Here is an 18,528-nt window from a genome sequence, read left to right on the forward strand (position 1 = left end):
ACCCCCAGTTTAGACATTCATCCAGCTGGCACTGCTGATTCTACTTCTATATCCATTGCCATCAAGTTAAGCCAGTGAGGCCACTATGCTAGCAGGAAATGACAGGGTTTTTTTTTTTTGAGGGGGGGTAAAAAAGAGTAGAAATATTGGTGGAGAGGGGGGAAGGCTGGTTCTTCAAAACAGTGTGAGAAGCCGGCCGGAAGGTTAGGTAATGGAATTCAGGAATCAGTGTCTGCTTGGCCTGCGGGCTAAATCAGGTCTACGTTAGCAATTGTTATTTGCAGATTGGAACTGACTGGGGGCTAATTAAACAAAGGTCAGTCTCTGATTAGTATTTTGTCAGAAAAAGTTGGTTGCATTACTATAGCTAGTGGGACAATGAACATTCATTGAAGACCCTGAAAGTATAGAGGTCTCCTCAGATCCGGAAGGAGGCACGTCCTAAAGAAACGGACCACGTCAGAGAAGGCATTTTACCTTCTCAACAAACAAAAAGTTTTCTGTCATGTCAGAGTCTCAACCCCAACAGGAGGTAGACAAATAGTCCAGAAGAACTGTTACGGGCCTTGCTCATAGAGGAAAACATCAGGGCTGTGGTCATGTAACCACTGGAGGATTTAAGGCCATTTTTTAAGGAAGTATTACCTTCTGCCTGTGGGTAGATTGGAGATGACGATTGTCGAAGAATTTGCACACACACACACACACACACACACAAACACACACACACACACCCCGTACGTCTCCCAGGTGTCACAAGAGAATGCCAAACCTAAGTCCTGATTCAAATGCCTCTGCAGGCACCTGTGTCTGTATTTACCTGGAAATACAGAAATGTGAAGCTCTGTTTGTGAGATGTAGAATCTCAGATTGAAAAACGTTGTTTTACACATTTATTCAAAGCCCATAAGAGTGTATAACACCAAGAATGAACCCTAATGTAAGATATGAACTCTGGATGAGGACAGTGTGTCATTGGAGGTTCATCAGTTATAACACATGGTAAAACCTCTGGTGGGAGGTAAAACCTCTGGGGGATGTTGGTAATGGGAGGGCCAGGGGTATGTGGTATATCTCTCCATGTCCGGGAGCCAGGGGTAGGTATTTGGGAAATCTAAGTACCTTCTGCACAATTTTGCTGTGAACCTAATAATGCTCTAAAAAAATAAAGTTTATTACCAAAAATTTTTGTTGAAAGAACATTTAGGAAGAACTTCTGGAAAATCACATAAACTATATTTGTATTTTCCCTCTGTTCTGTGAAGCCAGGGGACCATGCCTGTTTTTGTCTATCACTGTACCCAGTGACTAGAATCTGATAGGAATCCCATATGTTAAGATGAATAAGGGTCAAATGAAGCAGCATCCGTCAATTCCTCCATATTGTCGAAAGGTATCAAGCCAGAGAAAGCTAGACTATGACTTGGAATGTACTATTGTTAGGGAAGGGAGGTAATTCTCCAAGAGTCTCTCACATTTCTGGATGTCCTATGAGAAGAGGCACTGATTCCCTGTGCTCCAGACTACCTTTTCAATGATGTTGCTACAGCAAACAGCCTTGGAAGAGAGAGGTTTGTTTACTGACTCATATAATAAAGGTAATGTCTCCCTCTGGGCAAAGGGAACACATGCTCATTGTCTATTATCAAAGATTCAAGTTCCCTAAGCTTAGGTTTCCTTTCTTGCAATACAACCTGTGGCATGTTTGTAGGTATCACCTATACCTCTTGGTGTGGTCCTGTGGAAACTGGGGCTCCTCGAATGAGCACAGATGCTGATATTCAAGCTATGACTGTTTCTGGGAGTGAATAACTGTCCTTTGTCTTTGACCCAGCACCTTGTGTCTCCTGCCAGCATCCGTGAAGTGTGTGGGTTGGCTTGCACATATGGTAAAATCCCAACCCTTCACAATTCTTGACTTTAGCATTGACCCACTCCATAATATTTTGTTAGGTAATCTTTGGTATAGTGCCATTAACTACATTCAAGTTCACAGTAAGAATCAGCCACGAAACTATCGTGCATAGTAAGAGTGCTGCCGACATTGTTTATTAAATCATATAGTACCCTCTTTAGAAAAGCTCTGGGGGAAAACCTCTGTTCTTTATGTCCAAAAAAATGTAATTTTTTTTTCTGATCAGCTGCATTTATTTTGTGACATTGTTCTCTTTTTGCATAGACCGTTAGAAAACCAGAGCCAAATGTGTCCCCCACCCATATTAAGTACATATAGGTCTTTGCAGTGCACATATTTTGACATCATCCCTGGCTTTTTTTAATTCCCACTCTTTTTTCTTGCTTATTTTACTTAGAGTCGTTATGTGGTTTTGTAAGTTGCTTTCATTTTTTTTCTGGAACAAGGTGAAGTAATAAACAAACTCCCCACACTGGAGTTATGTCAAAAATATGTGTCAAAATAGGTGAAGTGGGAATCTGGGAATGTGCTCTCTGCTTTCCTTTTCTACAAAACAGTAAACCCTGATGGATTTCTGGTACAATGATTGTAGAGCATACTTTCTTTATCTATATTTTCTCCTTGGGAAAGTGGGCAAAAGGCAGGAGGATGCCCAGAACACTACTTGTAGTTTTCCATCATTTTATGTTTGGCTTTTTAAGTGTTGAACATTAATTCCATTATTTGAAATGAGACTTCCACTAAAACTCATTCGTCTTTCAAACCTTGCACGTAAACTCTGTGCAGTCATTTTACCCATCTGCTCACACTTTTGAGTCCCTCATACGTAATGCCCTATGCTAAGAGATTTTTAAAGGCTTATAGATCTACAACTAATAAAATGCAAAGATATGCTGTGGGTTTCTAGGGGATGCTAATAAAAATAATTTTTATTATGACTCATATTTGAAACTGGAAACCCAGTGTTCCATGTTTTCAGCCCAAACATTGTTTCTGTAATTACCGTACTGAATGAGATTCATGATCCAATTGGAGGAGTATCCTGCTCCAGTGGGGGTACATCTGACCAGAGCACGAAGTTCTTTTCCACAATGCTTTTTTGGCACAGGGAAGTACGGCCCTTTAAATGCCTAAGTGATGTTTGCAGATCATTCCTCAGTCTGTCTAAATCTTGACTAGATTTTTGGCTTCATAGCTTTGAAGGAATTAGCAAGTTGTATTTATAAAAATCTGTAAAGAATTCTTTCTTTTTATTAAGCTGGAAACAGGCTTCTTTAAGACCTAAGTTGTACATCTCTGAGCTCTGAAGTTTGCCTTCCTTATTTTGTCTGAATTCTGCTTTCTTTGTGGAAGTGCTGAGTACTGAACTGAGCTTGTGCAGGTGAAGGAAATATCTCCCACCTAGGATTTAAATGATATAAAAATTGAGGGAGTCAATTGCTGAGTGGGGAATACAAATTAGTAAACCAGAGAAGGGACTCTGAATAGGAGGATGTGCCAGAGGAGGGTCCCTAAAGTAGAGCATCAGGGAGTTCAAGAGCATGGGAAACGTAAGGAGGCAGCAGAAGGTAGGGCAAGTAGCATGGTGGTCCTGGGAACATAACCTAGATAGGAGATTTTGCCAGTAGACTGACTTTTATACTTCATTGCATGTGGTATATGGGAGGCCTGATGTGTACTAAAGCCTGGGATGAGACAGCCATGATCATGGCCTCCTAAACAACAGAGTCTGGATCTTTTTAATTTATTGTTTAATGGAAGTGCTACTTCTCTGGACACTTCCCAACTTCGTTACATTGTTTTTAGGTGTGACAACCAGGTTACAAGCAGAGTTAATTAAATTCTTTAAAGACATTACAAAATTGAGGTTGAGAATTACCTTGTGGAATAATGTCTCTATGAGAGGATGAACAGAAATAAGGAAATGGAAAAAAAGGACCCCTTTGAAGACAATCTGAGGCCATATCTCCCCCCAGGATACGCATTTGTGGGTCCTTTTGGCCATAGCTACCACTGAAATAAAGTATAGAACAGTATTCCAAAGGGAAGGACACATTCTAAATCCAATTAGAAAAATACACCCTGAAGAGGGGGACCAAGGAGGTGGAGTGTGAGGACGTGGAGCTCAACTCCCCTCACAACACATCAAAAATACGTCGACATGTGGATCATTTCTCATGGAAAACTAACTGGAAAATGGCAGAAAAACTCCTATACAACCAAAGCCGCAAGAAGGATCTTCACGTAACCAGGTAGGACAGAAAAAAAAGGCATTGGGTTGGGATCTGCATCCCTGGGAAGGGCCACAAGGGTGGACCCTCTCCCTAGGGAGCAAGTAGGCCGAGGCTGAATCTGGGTATCCCAGTCCTGGGGTCCTGCAGGGAGGAAACAGGCCCGCTTACCTGGTGGGAAATCCACTGAGACAGATAAAAGGACTGGAGAAACCTAGACTCTACTCTCGAGGAGTGTGTGTGTACTGTTTTGCTGACAATCAGGACAGAGGTCTTGCCACACTTCCCAATCCAAAGGGACAAACATACTGGCCCCGATCACTGCACGTCACAGCCTGGCATGAGATCTGGGCAGAGACTCAGTGTAACTGTGCAGAGACAGACAGGGGCCCCTGGGGTGTGATCTGGGCAGAGCCATAGAGGCCAGTGTCAGTGAGTACACTGTCAGTGCATATAGTGGCAGTGTCACAGGAGCATACGGTGGCTAAGCACTGATTACTGAGCAGACAGACCCTGGGAGAGGACTCATCTAGCTACACAGAGAGCCCAGAGGGCCTGGAGTGTGGTCTAGGTGGAGGAGTGACAGCCATTGTCAGCATGTATGCAGCAGTTCGTCTCCCAGTGAGAGCACCCCAGCTCCACCGACTCTACACTGCAGCTTCGGGCTAGTTCTGGGGCAGACAGGTCCTGGGATAAATCTGCCACAGAGGCAGCCCAGATCTCAGGAAAGAGAGCAGCTACCTCATTTCCTGCAGCCACAATGCCCTGACCCCCAGCCCGAGCCTACTCCCCACTACAGCCTTGAACTAGATCTTGGACGAACACAACAGAGAAAGGGAAGTGAACGTGGGCTGCTTATGAGCAGAACCATGAACACCTGCACAGGTGGCACATAGTTTGCAGTGACTTCAAGGGCCTCACTTGTTTCAGCAATCACCTCCTTCAAGGCAAGACACACACCCAAGGGCAACAGAGCCTGATCAAGCCCAACCCTCAGGGCTTCTCCTCCAACAACTGGGGAGCAGACCCCACCCCTGACAGTATGGTGACAGCCATGAAGCCCTACCTCACATCCAGCACAGGTTCCAGATACTACAACACCAACCATACCCCTTATCAGGGGGACACTGACAAGCACACCCTGAGGAAAGATGTGACTGGTGACCATACCAAAACCAGCCCTCACACCAAAGACATTGGACACACACAGTCTACACAGGGATGCTCCCACACAAAGATACCACTTCAAGACCACAGTACATAACTGTTTCTCCTAAATTCAGAGAGACAGAGAAAGTTAAGTAAAATGAAAAGACAGAGGAATCACTCCCAATTAAAAGAACAAGAGAAATCCCTGAAAGAACAGAAAATGAAAGAGAGCTCACCAGCCTACTAGATCCCAAGTTCAAAAAGGAGGTAATGAAAATGCTAACTAAATTAATAAAGATTATTGATAGAAATTCAGATCACAGTAACAAGGAACTATAAACTATAAAAATAAACCAATCAAAATAGACAATTCAATTGCTGAGATAAAAACCAATCTAGAAGCAATGAATAGCAGACTAAATGACATGGAAGAATGAATAAGTGATCTAGAAGAGAGAATAATGGAAATCACACAATTAGAACAGCAAATAGAAAGACAAATGAAAAAAGTGAGCAACATATAAGACATATGGGATAATATAAAATGTGCCAACCTATGCATAATACGGGTTCCAGAAGAAGAGAGAGAGAAGGAGATCAAAAATGTATTTGAAGAAATTATGGCTAAAAACTTCCCAAACTTAAAGAAGGAAACAGATATCCAGGTACATGAAGCACAGTGGGTCCCAAACAGAATGATCCCAAACAGACCCACACTAAAACATATAATAAAAATGGCAAAAGTTAAAGAGAGGATTCTGAAGGCAGCAAGAGAAACACAAAGAGTCAGTTACAAGGGAACCCTCATAAAGCTATAAGCTGGTTTCTCTGCAGAAACTTTGCAAGCCAGAAGGGAATGGCATGATATATTCAAAGTGCTAAAAGGGAAAAACCTACAACCTAGGATATTCTACCCAGCAAGATTATCATTTAGAATAGAAGGAGAGATAAAGAATTTCTCAGACAAGCAAAAACTAAAGAATTCAGCAACAGTAAACCTAACCTAAAAGAATTACTGAAGGGTCTTCTCTAAATAGAAGAGAAGAAAGAGTCTATAGGAAAGGGAAAATCACAATAGGAAAGGCAAATACATAAAAGGATTGAAGATCACTTAAATAAGTGTGTACATAGATTTAAAAACAATCAAAAATTATAAAAGTGATTATAACTATAATTAACAGTAAAAGGATAAGTATGAGGATGTAAAATAGGACATCAAAATCACAAAATATGGGGGAGTGGAGTATAAAAATTTAGATCTTTTATAATGTGTTTGAACTTGAATGACTACCAGTTTAAAGCAAGTAGATGCAGTTAAGGATCAACACACTTGAACTCCGTGGTAACCACAAATCAAAAATATACAACAGGTTCACAAAAAAACAAAAAGAAAGGAATATACTACAAATATACTACAAAAGAAAATCATCAAACAACAACAGGAAAAACAAAAAGAAGAAGAAATGAACAAAGAAGAATGACAAAAACAACTGGAAAACAAAGATTAAAATGGCAATAAGTACATACCTATCAATAATTAAGTGTCAGTGGAAAAAATGCTCTGATCAAAACACATAGAGTGGGAGTTTGGATAAAATAATCAAGAACTTACAAGATGCTGCCTACAAGAGACTCACTTCAGGGCAAAAGACACACACAAACAGAAAATGAGGGGATGGAAAGAAAGATTTCATACAAATGGAAATAACAAGAAAGCTGGGGTAGCAATACTCGTATCAGACAAAATAGACTTTAAAGCAAAGCCCATAAATAAAAACTAAGAAGGTCATTATATAATGATAAAGGGATCAATACAAGAAGAGGATATTGCACTCATTAACATATATGCACCCAATATAGGAGCACCTAAATATATAAAGCAAATACTAACAGACTTAAAGGGAGAAAATGACAATAATACAGTAATAGTAGGAGACTTTAATACCCACTGACGTCAATGGACAGATTTTTCCAGACAGAAAATCAATAAGGCAACAGAGTTCCTAAATGACACAGCAGACCAGTTGGACTTAATTGATATTGCCAGGAAACTACATTCAAAAAAACTAGAATACACATTCTATTAAAGCACACATGGAAGGTTCTCTAGGACAGACCACATACTAGGTCACAAAACAACCATCAACAAATTTAAGAGAACAGAAATTATTTTAAGTATCTTTTCTGACAACAACAATATGAAACTGGAAATCAAACACAGAAAGAAAAACGAGAAAAGAACAAACACATGGAGACTAAACAACATGCTACTAAAAAACCAATGGGTCAACAATGAAATAAAAACAGAAATCAGGGATTTCCCTGGTGGCACAGTGGTTAAGAATCCACCTGCCAATGCCAGGGACAAGGGTTTGATCCCTGATCTGGGAAGGTCCCACATGCCACAGAGCAACTAAGCCTGTGCACCACAACTACTGAGCCTGAGCTCTAGAGCCCACGAGCCACAACTACTAAAGCCTGCACACTCTGGGGACAGTGTGCCACAACTGCTGAACCCACGTGCTGCAACTACTGAAGCCCACACACCTAGAGCCCGTGCTCCACAACAAGAGAAGCCACTGCAATGAGAAGCCTGCGCACCACAATGAAGAGCAGGCCCCGCTCACTGCAACTAGAGAAAGCTCGGGCACAGCAATGAAGACACAACTCAGCCAAAAAATAAATAAATAAATATAATAGTAAAAATTTTTTAAATTAAAAGAAAAAACAGAAATCAGAAAGTTCCTTGAGACAAATGAAAATGAAAACAAAACCTTAAAAAATCTATGAGATGCAGCAGAAGTGGTTCTAAGAGGGAAATTCAGACCTTCCTCAAGAAAGAAGAAAAATCTCAAATAAACAACCTAACCTACTACCTAAAAGAATTACAAAAAGGAAGAATGAACAAAACACAAAGTCAGCAAAAGGAAGGGAATAATAACTACCAGAGAGGAAATAAATAAAATAGAGATTAAAAAACAATAGGAAAGATCAATAAAACCAAGAGCTGGTTTTTTTGAAAAGATAAAAAATCAACAAACCTCTAGTCAGGCTCACCAAAAAGAAAAGAGAGGACTCAAATAAACAAAATAAGAAATGAAAGAGGAGAAATAACTAATATCACAGAAATACAAAAAAAAATCATAAGGGAATACTAAGAATAGTTATATGCCAATAAATTGGACAACCTAGAAGAAATGGACAAATTTCTAGAACCATACAGCCTGCCAAAACTGAGTCAAGAAGAAACAGATAATTTGAACAGACCAATCACTAAGTGAAATAGTCTGTAATAAAAAGCAAACAAAAACAAACAAAACTCCCTGCAAACAAAAGTCCAGGACCAGATGACTTCACTGGGGAATTCTACCAAACATGCAAAGAACTTAGATCTATCCTGCTCAAAATATTCCAAAAAATTGAAGAGGAGGGAACATTCCCAAATTCATTCTATGAAGCTGCTATCATCCTGACACCAAAGCCAAACAAAGGCACTACAAAAAAAAAATTACAGGCCAATATCTTTGATGAATATAGATGTAACAATCCTCAACAAAAATTAGCAAACCAAATCCAACAATACATAAAAAGGATCAAATACCATAATCAAGTTGGATTTATTCCTGGGTTGCAAGGATAATTCAACATACACAACTCAATCAGTGTGATACACTACATTAACAAAAGAAAAGACAAAAACCACATTATCAACTCAAGAGATACAGAAAAAGCATTCGACAAAATTCAACATCTATTCATGATAAAAACTCTCACCAAAGTGGGTATAGAGGGACTATATCTCAAGATAATAAAAGTCATTTATGACAAACCCACAGCCAACATAATACTCAACAGTGAAAACCTGAAAGCCTTCTCTAAATTCAGGAACAAGACAAGGATTCTCACTCTCACCACTTCTATTCAACATAGTATTGGCAGTCCTAGCCACAGTAGTCAGAAAAGAAAAAGAAATTAAAGGTATCCAAGTTGGAAAGGAAGAGGTAAAACTGTCACTATTTGCAGATGACATGATACTCTGTATATAGAACCCTAAAGCCTCCACACAAAAACTATAAGAACTAATAAATGAATTCAGCAAGGAATCAGGATACAAGATTAATATACAGAAGTCTGTTGCATTTTTTACACTTTCAATGAAATGTCAAAAAGAGAAAGTTAAATAAAACTCATTTAAAATCACATCCCAAGAAAAATATCTATGAATAAACTTAACCAAGGAGGTAAAAGACCTATATGCTAAAAACTATAAAACATTGATAAAGGAAACTGAACATGATTCAAACAAATGGAAAGATATCCCATGCTCTTATATTGGAAGAATTAATACTGTTAAAATGGCCATACTACACAAAGCAATCTATAGATTTAATGCAATTCCTATCAAAATACAAATGACATTTTTCACGTAATGAGAACAAATAATCTGAAAATTTATATGGAACCACAAAAGACCCAGAATTGCCAAAGAAATCCTGAGGAAAAAGAACAAAGCTGGAGGCATAACCCTTCCAGACTTCAGATTATACTTCAAACCTGCAGTAATAAAAACAGCATGATATTGGCACAAAAACATACATATAAATCAATGGAACAGAATAGAGAGCCCAGAAATAATTCCACACACCTATGGTCAATTAATCTTCAACAAAGGAAGCAAGAATATACAATGGAGAAAAGATAGTCTCTTCAACAAGTGGTGGTGGGAAAGCAAGACAGCTACATGTAAATCAATGAAATTAGAACACTCCCTCACACTGTATGCAAAAATAAACTCAAAATAGTTTAAAGACCTAAATATAAGACATGACAACATAAAACTCCCAGCAGAGAACATAGGGAAAACATTCTTGGACATAAATCATAGCAATATTTTCTTAGATCCATCTCCCAACGCAAAAGAAATAAAAGCAAAAATTAACAAATGGGGCCTAATTAAACTTAAAAGCTTTTGCACAGCAAAGGAAACCATAAACAAAATGAAAAGACAACCTACAGAATGGGAGAAAATATTTGCAAACAATGCGACCAACAAAGGGTTAGTATCCAAAATATACAAACAGCTCATACAACACAATATCGAAAAAACAGACAACCCAATGAAAAAATGGGCTGAAGACCTAAATAGATATTTTCCCAAATAACATACAGATGGTCAACAGGCACATTAAAAGATGCTCAACATCACTAATTATTAGAGAAATGCAAATCAAAACTACACTGAGGTTATCACCTCACACCAGTCAGAATGGCTATCATCAAAAAGTCAACAAATAATAAATGCTGGAGAGGGTGTGGAGAACAGGGAATCCTCCTACACTTTTGGTGGGAATGTAAATTGCTGAAGCCACTATGAAAAACAGTATGGAGTTTCCATTAAAAACTAAAAATAGAGTTACCATATAATCCAGCAACCCCACTCCTGGGTATATATCCAGAAAAAATGAAAACTCTAATTGCAAAAGATACATGCACCCCAATGTTCATAGTAGCACTATTTAAAATAGCTAAGACATGGAAACAACCCAAGTGTCCATTAACAGACGTTTAGCTTAAGAAGATGTGGTATATATATATATAAGATATATATAATGGAATATTAGTCAGCCACAAAAAAGAATGAAATATTTCCACTTGCAGCAACATGGATGAACCTAGAGAATATTACACTTAGCAAAGTAGTCAGAGAAAGACCAATACTCTATGATGTCACTTATATGTGGAATCTAAAAATAATACAAATGAATCTATATACAAAACAGAAAGAGACTCACAGACATAGAAAACAAACTTATGGTTACCAAAGGGGAGAGGGAGGGGGGAGGGACAAATCAGGGCTATGGGATTAACAGATACTAACTACTATACATAAAATAGATAAGGAACAGAATTTATTGTATAACACTGGGAATTATATTCAATTATCTTATAATAACCTATAACCGAACTTATCTGAAAAAAATAACTGAATCACTTTACACCTAAAACTAATAAAATATGGTAAATCAACTATACTTCAATTTAAAAAAAAGAATAATTCAGGGGGAAAAAAAGTAAAAAAACAGAAAAAGAAAAAAAAATACACCCTGGTACAAAAGGAAAACATGTAGTAAATTGGTCTAAACTGAGAATAATAAATTTAGAAGGTGATAGCTTACAATAGATGAATAACTCATGTATTTAAAGTAACAATCACTGACAAGGACAAAAGTGCACAAAATTTCAATTTGTGATGTTCTGTGTTTTGACTTTGTGACACTCTATTGTCTAATCTCTATCTCTACTCCAGCTTAAAAACATTTGTGTTTGAAGTTAAGGAAAAAATAATAATTTGATGTGATAACTAAATGCTTTAAAGAAACTTGCAAAACTAAGGTTGAGAATTACATCAGGCAGTAATGTCTCTAATGAGAGAATAAACAGAAATAAGGAAATGAAAAGAAAATATTTCCTTGTTCTACACTTGAGCTTTCCAGTACAGTAAACACTAGCCACATGTGATTATTTAAATTTAAATGAATTAAAACTAAAAGTTCGGTTCCTCAATCACACTAGCCATATTTCAAGTGCTCAGTAGGTCATATGTGGCTAGTGGTTACCATATGGGACAGCAAAGACAAACCATTTCCATCACTGCAGTTCTGTAGTATAGCATTGATCTTGACGTCATCAACTAGCATCAAACTCTACTAGTGGAGAATGACAAACATTCATATTTGGAATGAGTAAATCAATAAATTAATTGATTTAATTAATGAAAGACTGAATTAATAAATCACTCTCTTTTGGCTCTTTATCTCTCTTTTCAACATAAATATAATACGCTTTTATTATTTGTCTTTGGTAAACTTCAACCGATATGGGAAGTTTTTCTCAAGATGAGAAAGTAACTAAGGGGGACAAAGGAATTCACCTATAAATTTACAGCTCTTGAAATGTCAGGGAGTCAGGACTGCGAATGTTATCTAGGGTTGCTGACAGGATATATCAAAGTGGTCCAGCCACTGTTGGTTGGCAACCCTACAGTCATTCTCGTCATCCTTTTTCGTCTCTAAGAGAACTTGCCTTTCATGGTAGAAGATGGCTTGGAAGGGCTATGTGAAAAAATTCTAGCTAATAAATTTTAAGGAGATTTTGCCAATGTGCTTCTAGCAAATATATATTTATCTGATGAAAAGAAACTTACGAGAAAGATAGCTCCTTCCCACCCCCTTTTTCCTGCTTTGAATATTATTAAATGAGGAAGGGATGCTTAGAGGCACAGCATCTATCTTGTGGTCATGATACAAAGACATATAAAAGTGCAAAAAAGCTCATCTATGGCCCATACGCTGTTGACCCTAGGATCAATCATGGAATGGACTATCTATGGACTTGTTATAGAGAAGTTATAGTGTAAATAAACAAAAATGTATTTGTTCATGCCAATTCTAGTCAGATAATTTGATATTTGTACCTCTTTGTGTCTCAATTTCTTCTGTAAATGGGGATAGTAGTTTCTACCTCATAGGGTTACTGGGAGTATTAAATGGCTTAATACATGTAAAATACTTAGAACAGTGCTTCATGTATAGCAAGCACTCAATCACTTTTGGCTTCTGGTATTTTGGTGGTGGTGGTGGTGGTGGTGGTGGTGGTGGTGCTTATAATCATTGCAGTTGAAAGTATGTGAACACTTAACCTAATGAAGAGCACACTCCATGTAGGCCTGCTTCTCAGCAAAGACATCAATTCAGAAGCTGGGAAGTATATAGAAAAGACTTAACTAACTTCTCTGAGAGTGCCTTTTCCAAGCATTTGGTTTGCTACTGAAGACTAATTGAGGCATTGAATGAAACTATTATTCAAATGGTTATATTTTCAAAAGCCATATTTCAACAAAGTTTTAGATGTTAGGCATCCCAAAAGCTTAGGTTCACTGCCCTAAATCTAGTATCTTGGAAATGTATAAATAGTTCAAAGTAGTGTATCAGCATATCCTTAAAAAGAGTCAAATGTATGTGGGTATATTATTCTTCAAGCAAAGGCTTTTTCTAGTATATTTTATTAGATTTATTTTATTTTCAGCAGCTTTATTGAAACATAATTAACATAAAACTAACTGCACGTATTTAAATTATACAATATGATGAATTTTAATATATGTTTTCACCTGGGAAAACCTCACCTCAGTCAAGATAATCACCTTTAAAAGAATACTTGTAGCCTTTTTCGATCCCACCCTCCTTCCTCTCCACACCTCTCATCCAATCCCTCATAACCACTGATCTGCTTTCTATTTTAATACTTTAGATTGCAGTTTCTAAAGTTTTACACAAATGGAATCATACAATATGTACTCTAGTTTTGACTGGCTTCTTTCACTCAGCATAATTATAATGAAATTCACCTACTTTATAATATGCATCAATAGTTCATCCCTCTTCATTGCTGAGTAGTATTCCATTGAATGGAAATACTACATTTTGTTTACCCATTCACCTGCTGATGGACATTTGGGCTACTGCCAATTTGGCTATAACAAATAATGCTGCTATGAACACTTGCATATATGTCTTTGTAGGGCTGCATGATTTCACTTCTCTTAGATAAACACCTAGGATTAGAATAGCTAGATCAAATGGTAGGTGTTCATTTAAATTTTTAAGAAACTGCCAAACTCTTTTCCAAAGTAAATGTACAGTTTTACAATCACACCAACAGTGTATGAGGGTTCCAGTTTTTCCACATCCTTGCCAACACTTATATGTCAGAATTTTTAATTTTGGCTTTTCTAATAGGTATATAATAGCATCTCGTTTTTATTTTAACTTGCGTTTCCCTAATGACAAATGATGCTGAATACATTTTCATGTACTTGTTTGCCATTTGTTTGTCTTTTTTGGTGGCATCTCTTAAAAACCTTTGCCTTCTTTTGGTGGTGGGGAGATGGTTTGTTTTCTTATTATAGGTTATAAGAGTTCTTTATAAATTCTGGATATAAGTCTCTTATAAGATATATACTTTACAAATATTTCCTTGTTATCTGTAGCTTGTCTTTTCATTCTCTCAATAGTGTCTTTTGAAGTGCAGAAGTTCTTAATTTAGGTGAAGTCTGATTTGTATAATTTTTGTCTTATGGATTGTGCTATTGGTATCATAGCTAAAAACCCTTTGCCATCCAAGCTTATGAAGATTTCATACTTTTAGATTATACAGTTAAATCTTTGATCCATATTGAGTTGATTTTTGTATATGGTGCATGGTATGGATTCAGGATCATTTTTTGCATCAAGATATCCAATTGTTCTGGTGCCATTCATTAATTGCTCTTGCACCTTCATCAAAAATAAACTGTTCAAATATATACAGGTTTATTCTGGAATGTTTATTCTGTTCCATTTCTCCATTCATCCTATCTTAATGCCAATAACACATTTTATTGAATGTGTTAAAATTCTTGTCTTAAAATTGAGTAGCATTAATTTGCCTGTGAAGCCATCTGGGTCTGGAGTTTTCTCTGTGGGAAGGTTTTGGGTTTGGGGTTTTTTTGTTTTGTTTTGTTTGTTTTTCTAAAAATTCAATGTCTTTACACTGATGAAAAAATCAAAGCTGACCAAACAAATGGTGGAAAGACATATGGTGTTCTTGGATTGGAAGAATCAATATTGTCAAAATGACTATACTACCCAAGGCAATCTACAGAGTCAATGTAATTCCTATCAAATTACTAATGGCATTTTTCACAGATGTAGAGCAAATAATTTTAAAATTTGTATGGAAACACCCATAGACAAAGCAATCTTGAGAAAGAAAAACAGCTGGAAGAATCAGGTTCCCTGACTTCAGACAATACTACAAAGCTACAGTAATCAAAACAGTATGGTACTGGCACAAAAACAGACATATAGATCAATGGAACAGGATAGAAAGCCCAGACATAAACCCATGCACCTATGGTCAACTAATCTATGACAAAGGTGACAAGGATATAAAATGGAGAAAAGACAGTCTCTTCAATAAGTGGTGCTGGGAAAACTGGACAGATACATATAAAAGAATGAAATTAGAGCATTCTATACCACCATAAACAAAAATAAACTCAAAATGGTTTAAAGACCTAAATGTAAGACCAGATACTATAAAACTCCTAGCAGAGAACATAGGCAGAACACTCTTTGACATAGATTGCAGCAATATCTTTTTGGATCTGTCTCCTAGAGCAATGGAAATAAAAACAAAATAAACAAATGGGACCAAATTAAACTTAAAAGCTTTTGCACAGCAAAAGGAACCATAAACAAAACAAAAAAGACAACCTACAGAATGGGAGAAAATATTTGCAAATGATGCAACTGACAAGCGGTTAATATCCTAAAATATAGAAGTAGCTCATACAGTTCAATATCAAAAATCAAACAACCCAATCAAAAATGGGCAGGAGATCTAAAAAGACGTTTCTCCAAAGAAGATATACAGATGGCCAAAAGGCACATGAAAAGAAGCTCAACATCACTAACTATTAGAAAAGTGCGAATCAAAACTATAATGAGGTGTCACCTCACACTGATCAGAATGGCCAACATCAAAAAGCCTACAAATAATAAATGCTGGAGAGGGTGTGGAGAAAAGGGAACTCTCCTACACTGTTGGTGGGAATGTAAATTGGTACAGCCACTATGGAGAACAGTATGGGGGTCCTTAAAAAACTAAAAATAGAGCTACAATCCCACTGCTGGGCACATATCTGGAGAAAAATATAATTCGAAAGGTACATGAACCCTGATGCTCATAGAAGTACTATTTATAATAGCCAAGACATGGAAGCTGCCTAAGTGTCCATTGACAGATGACTGGATAAAGAAGATGTGGTATGTGCATATGTGTGTGTGTGTGTGTGTGTGTGTGTGTGTGTGTGTGTGTGTGGAGATGGAATATTACTCAGCCATAAAAAAGAATGAAATAATGCCATTTACAGCAACATGCATGGACCTAGAGATTATCATACTGAGTGAAGTAAGCCAGATGGAGAAAGACAAATACCATATGATATCACTTATATGTGGAATATAAAATAATGATACAAATGAACTTATTTACAAAACAGAAATAGACTCACAGACATAGAAAACAAACTTATGGTTACCAAAGCAGAGGTGGGGAGAGGGATAAATTAGGAGTTTGGTGTTAAAATATACACACTACTATATATAAAATAAACAACAAACAAGGACCTACTGTATAGCACAGGAAATTATACTCAATCTTGTAATTATCTATAATGGAAGAGAATGTAAAAAAAGAATACATGTATATATATATATATATAAAATATACATTATATATATATATATATATATATATAAAACTGAATCACTTTGCTGTACACCTGAAACTAAAACAACATTATAAATCAACCATATTTCAATAAAATTTTTTTAAAATTTTAAATTTAAATGTAAAAAAAAACCTTCAGAAAATAAAGTGGAATATCTGTAGTTGAATGAAGATTGGCAAAATATTAGTAATGAAGCTAGATGATGGATACGTGATATTTAAAATATGTGTATGTTTGCAATATTAACCTCTGTTTTGAGAATTTATTGTTTATTAAGTTTGTGCATGCCCTTGTAAAAACACTGAAAAGTTGAGAAAAATATGTACAACAACAAAATTACTCATAAACTTACCAAACAAAATAAATAAATAAATAAAATGAAAATAAAAATCCAATGTCCTTAACAGATAGATACATGGATATTCAGATTATCTATTTCTTCTTGAATAAGTTTGCTAGTTTGGTCTTTTGAGAAATTTGACATTTATTTAAGTAGTCAAATGTGCTAACATAAAGTTGTTTATAATATTCTCTTATTATCCTGTTTAAATCTGTAGAATCTGTAATAATTTTGCTTCTTTCATTCATGATATTAATTTTTGTCTTCCCTTTCTTCTGCTCAACCAAAATTTAGACATGTTGTATTTCCACTTTCATTCAATTAAAAATATTTCTAATTCCTTTTTTGGTTTCTCCTTTGCTCATGGTTTATTTAGAAGACTGTTTCCAATATCTGGGGGATTTTCCAGGGTTCTTTCTGCCATTAATTATAATTTAATTCCATTGTGGTTGAGAAAAGTACTTTAAATGACTTAAATGCTTTTATATGTATTGAAAGCTATTTTATGGCCCAGAATATGGTCTATCTTTGTGCCCTTGAAAAAATATTCTGATATTGTTGAATGGAATACTATATAAATAGGATTTCTGTTGTAATTCAAGTCAGAAACTAACAGGAAAATGTTGGCCAGAATGGGACCATGAAAGCACAACTTAGCAGCTGTCTAATTAGAATGATGATAATGATGAAGATGCAGATGAAGGTGATGTTGATAGTGACGATAGTGATGCTGATTTTGGTAAATAGCAGTTGTTTTTTGAATGTTCAACATTTTTTCTAAAACTTTCCCACCTAGTTTGTTGTAGAATAGCTGCTCTCCCTCTCATCACCACTTGCAAAACCCAATCAGAAAAAAAAAAAAAAAATCCAAATGATCGAGTTATTCCTCTAGCCTTCCCCTGGGAACACTCAACTTTTTAATTATTTCCCAAACCATACATTTTCATAGTCTTATCCTCATTAACAACCCTGTGAAAGTTTGAAATAGAGAAGGCATAACTCAAACAACTTAAGAGACTTGCCCAAGTCAATGGTGTAGCTCAGTTGTTTACAAACTTTAGTGTGTATCATAATCTCCAGAGGGCTTAAAGCACAAAATTTCTGCTCTGATTCATATCTTAAATTATATTTTAGAGAATTCTTTTGGTTGATAAAAAATAATGCAAAGATCCCTTAGAACAGTAACACTGTGAGATAGTATATTAAGAGCTATTATACCTTAGAGTTCATGAAGACATTCAGGACTTCATGGAAGATGGAAAACAAGAAGACTGGGTTTTTGAGAGACGTGGGAAGAAGATAGAAAGGTATGCAGGAGGTTGAAACCGGGATCATCCTAAGGACTTGAGTGGAATCCAGGCCTAGAATAATCCTTAGGGACATTATAATCTATAGAGAACCTATGTTCACATCTCCTTCTCTTTTAAATCCATCCATTCATCTAACTATCCATTCCTTGTAGCCCGTTTTTAGTTTCTTATTCTTCCTCCAGCCTCAACACAGAACTTAAAAGAACAGCAAGGAATCACCGATGCATCCCTGAGTTATTTCCAATTCA

The 18,528-nt window shown here is 36.4% G+C and overlaps 1 long non-coding RNA gene across 1 annotated transcript in view; it reads right to left on the reverse strand.

The window, feature by feature from the left end:
- Positions 1–3,112: 3,112 nt before the first annotated feature.
- The window catches only part of LOC309628823, a 171,623-nt gene continuing 156,207 nt past the window's right edge, over positions 3,113–18,528 (reverse strand). Inside the window, exon 4 of the long non-coding RNA XR_014244730.1 lies at positions 3,113–3,316. This is a non-coding gene — a long non-coding RNA (uncharacterized lncRNA). The remainder of the gene's footprint in view (positions 3,317–18,528) is intronic.

Source organism: Balaenoptera borealis, assembly GCF_965194805.1.
Source record: "Balaenoptera borealis genome assembly, chromosome: 5".
In the NCBI taxonomy this organism is placed as follows: Eukaryota; Metazoa; Chordata; class Mammalia; order Artiodactyla; family Balaenopteridae; genus Balaenoptera; species Balaenoptera borealis.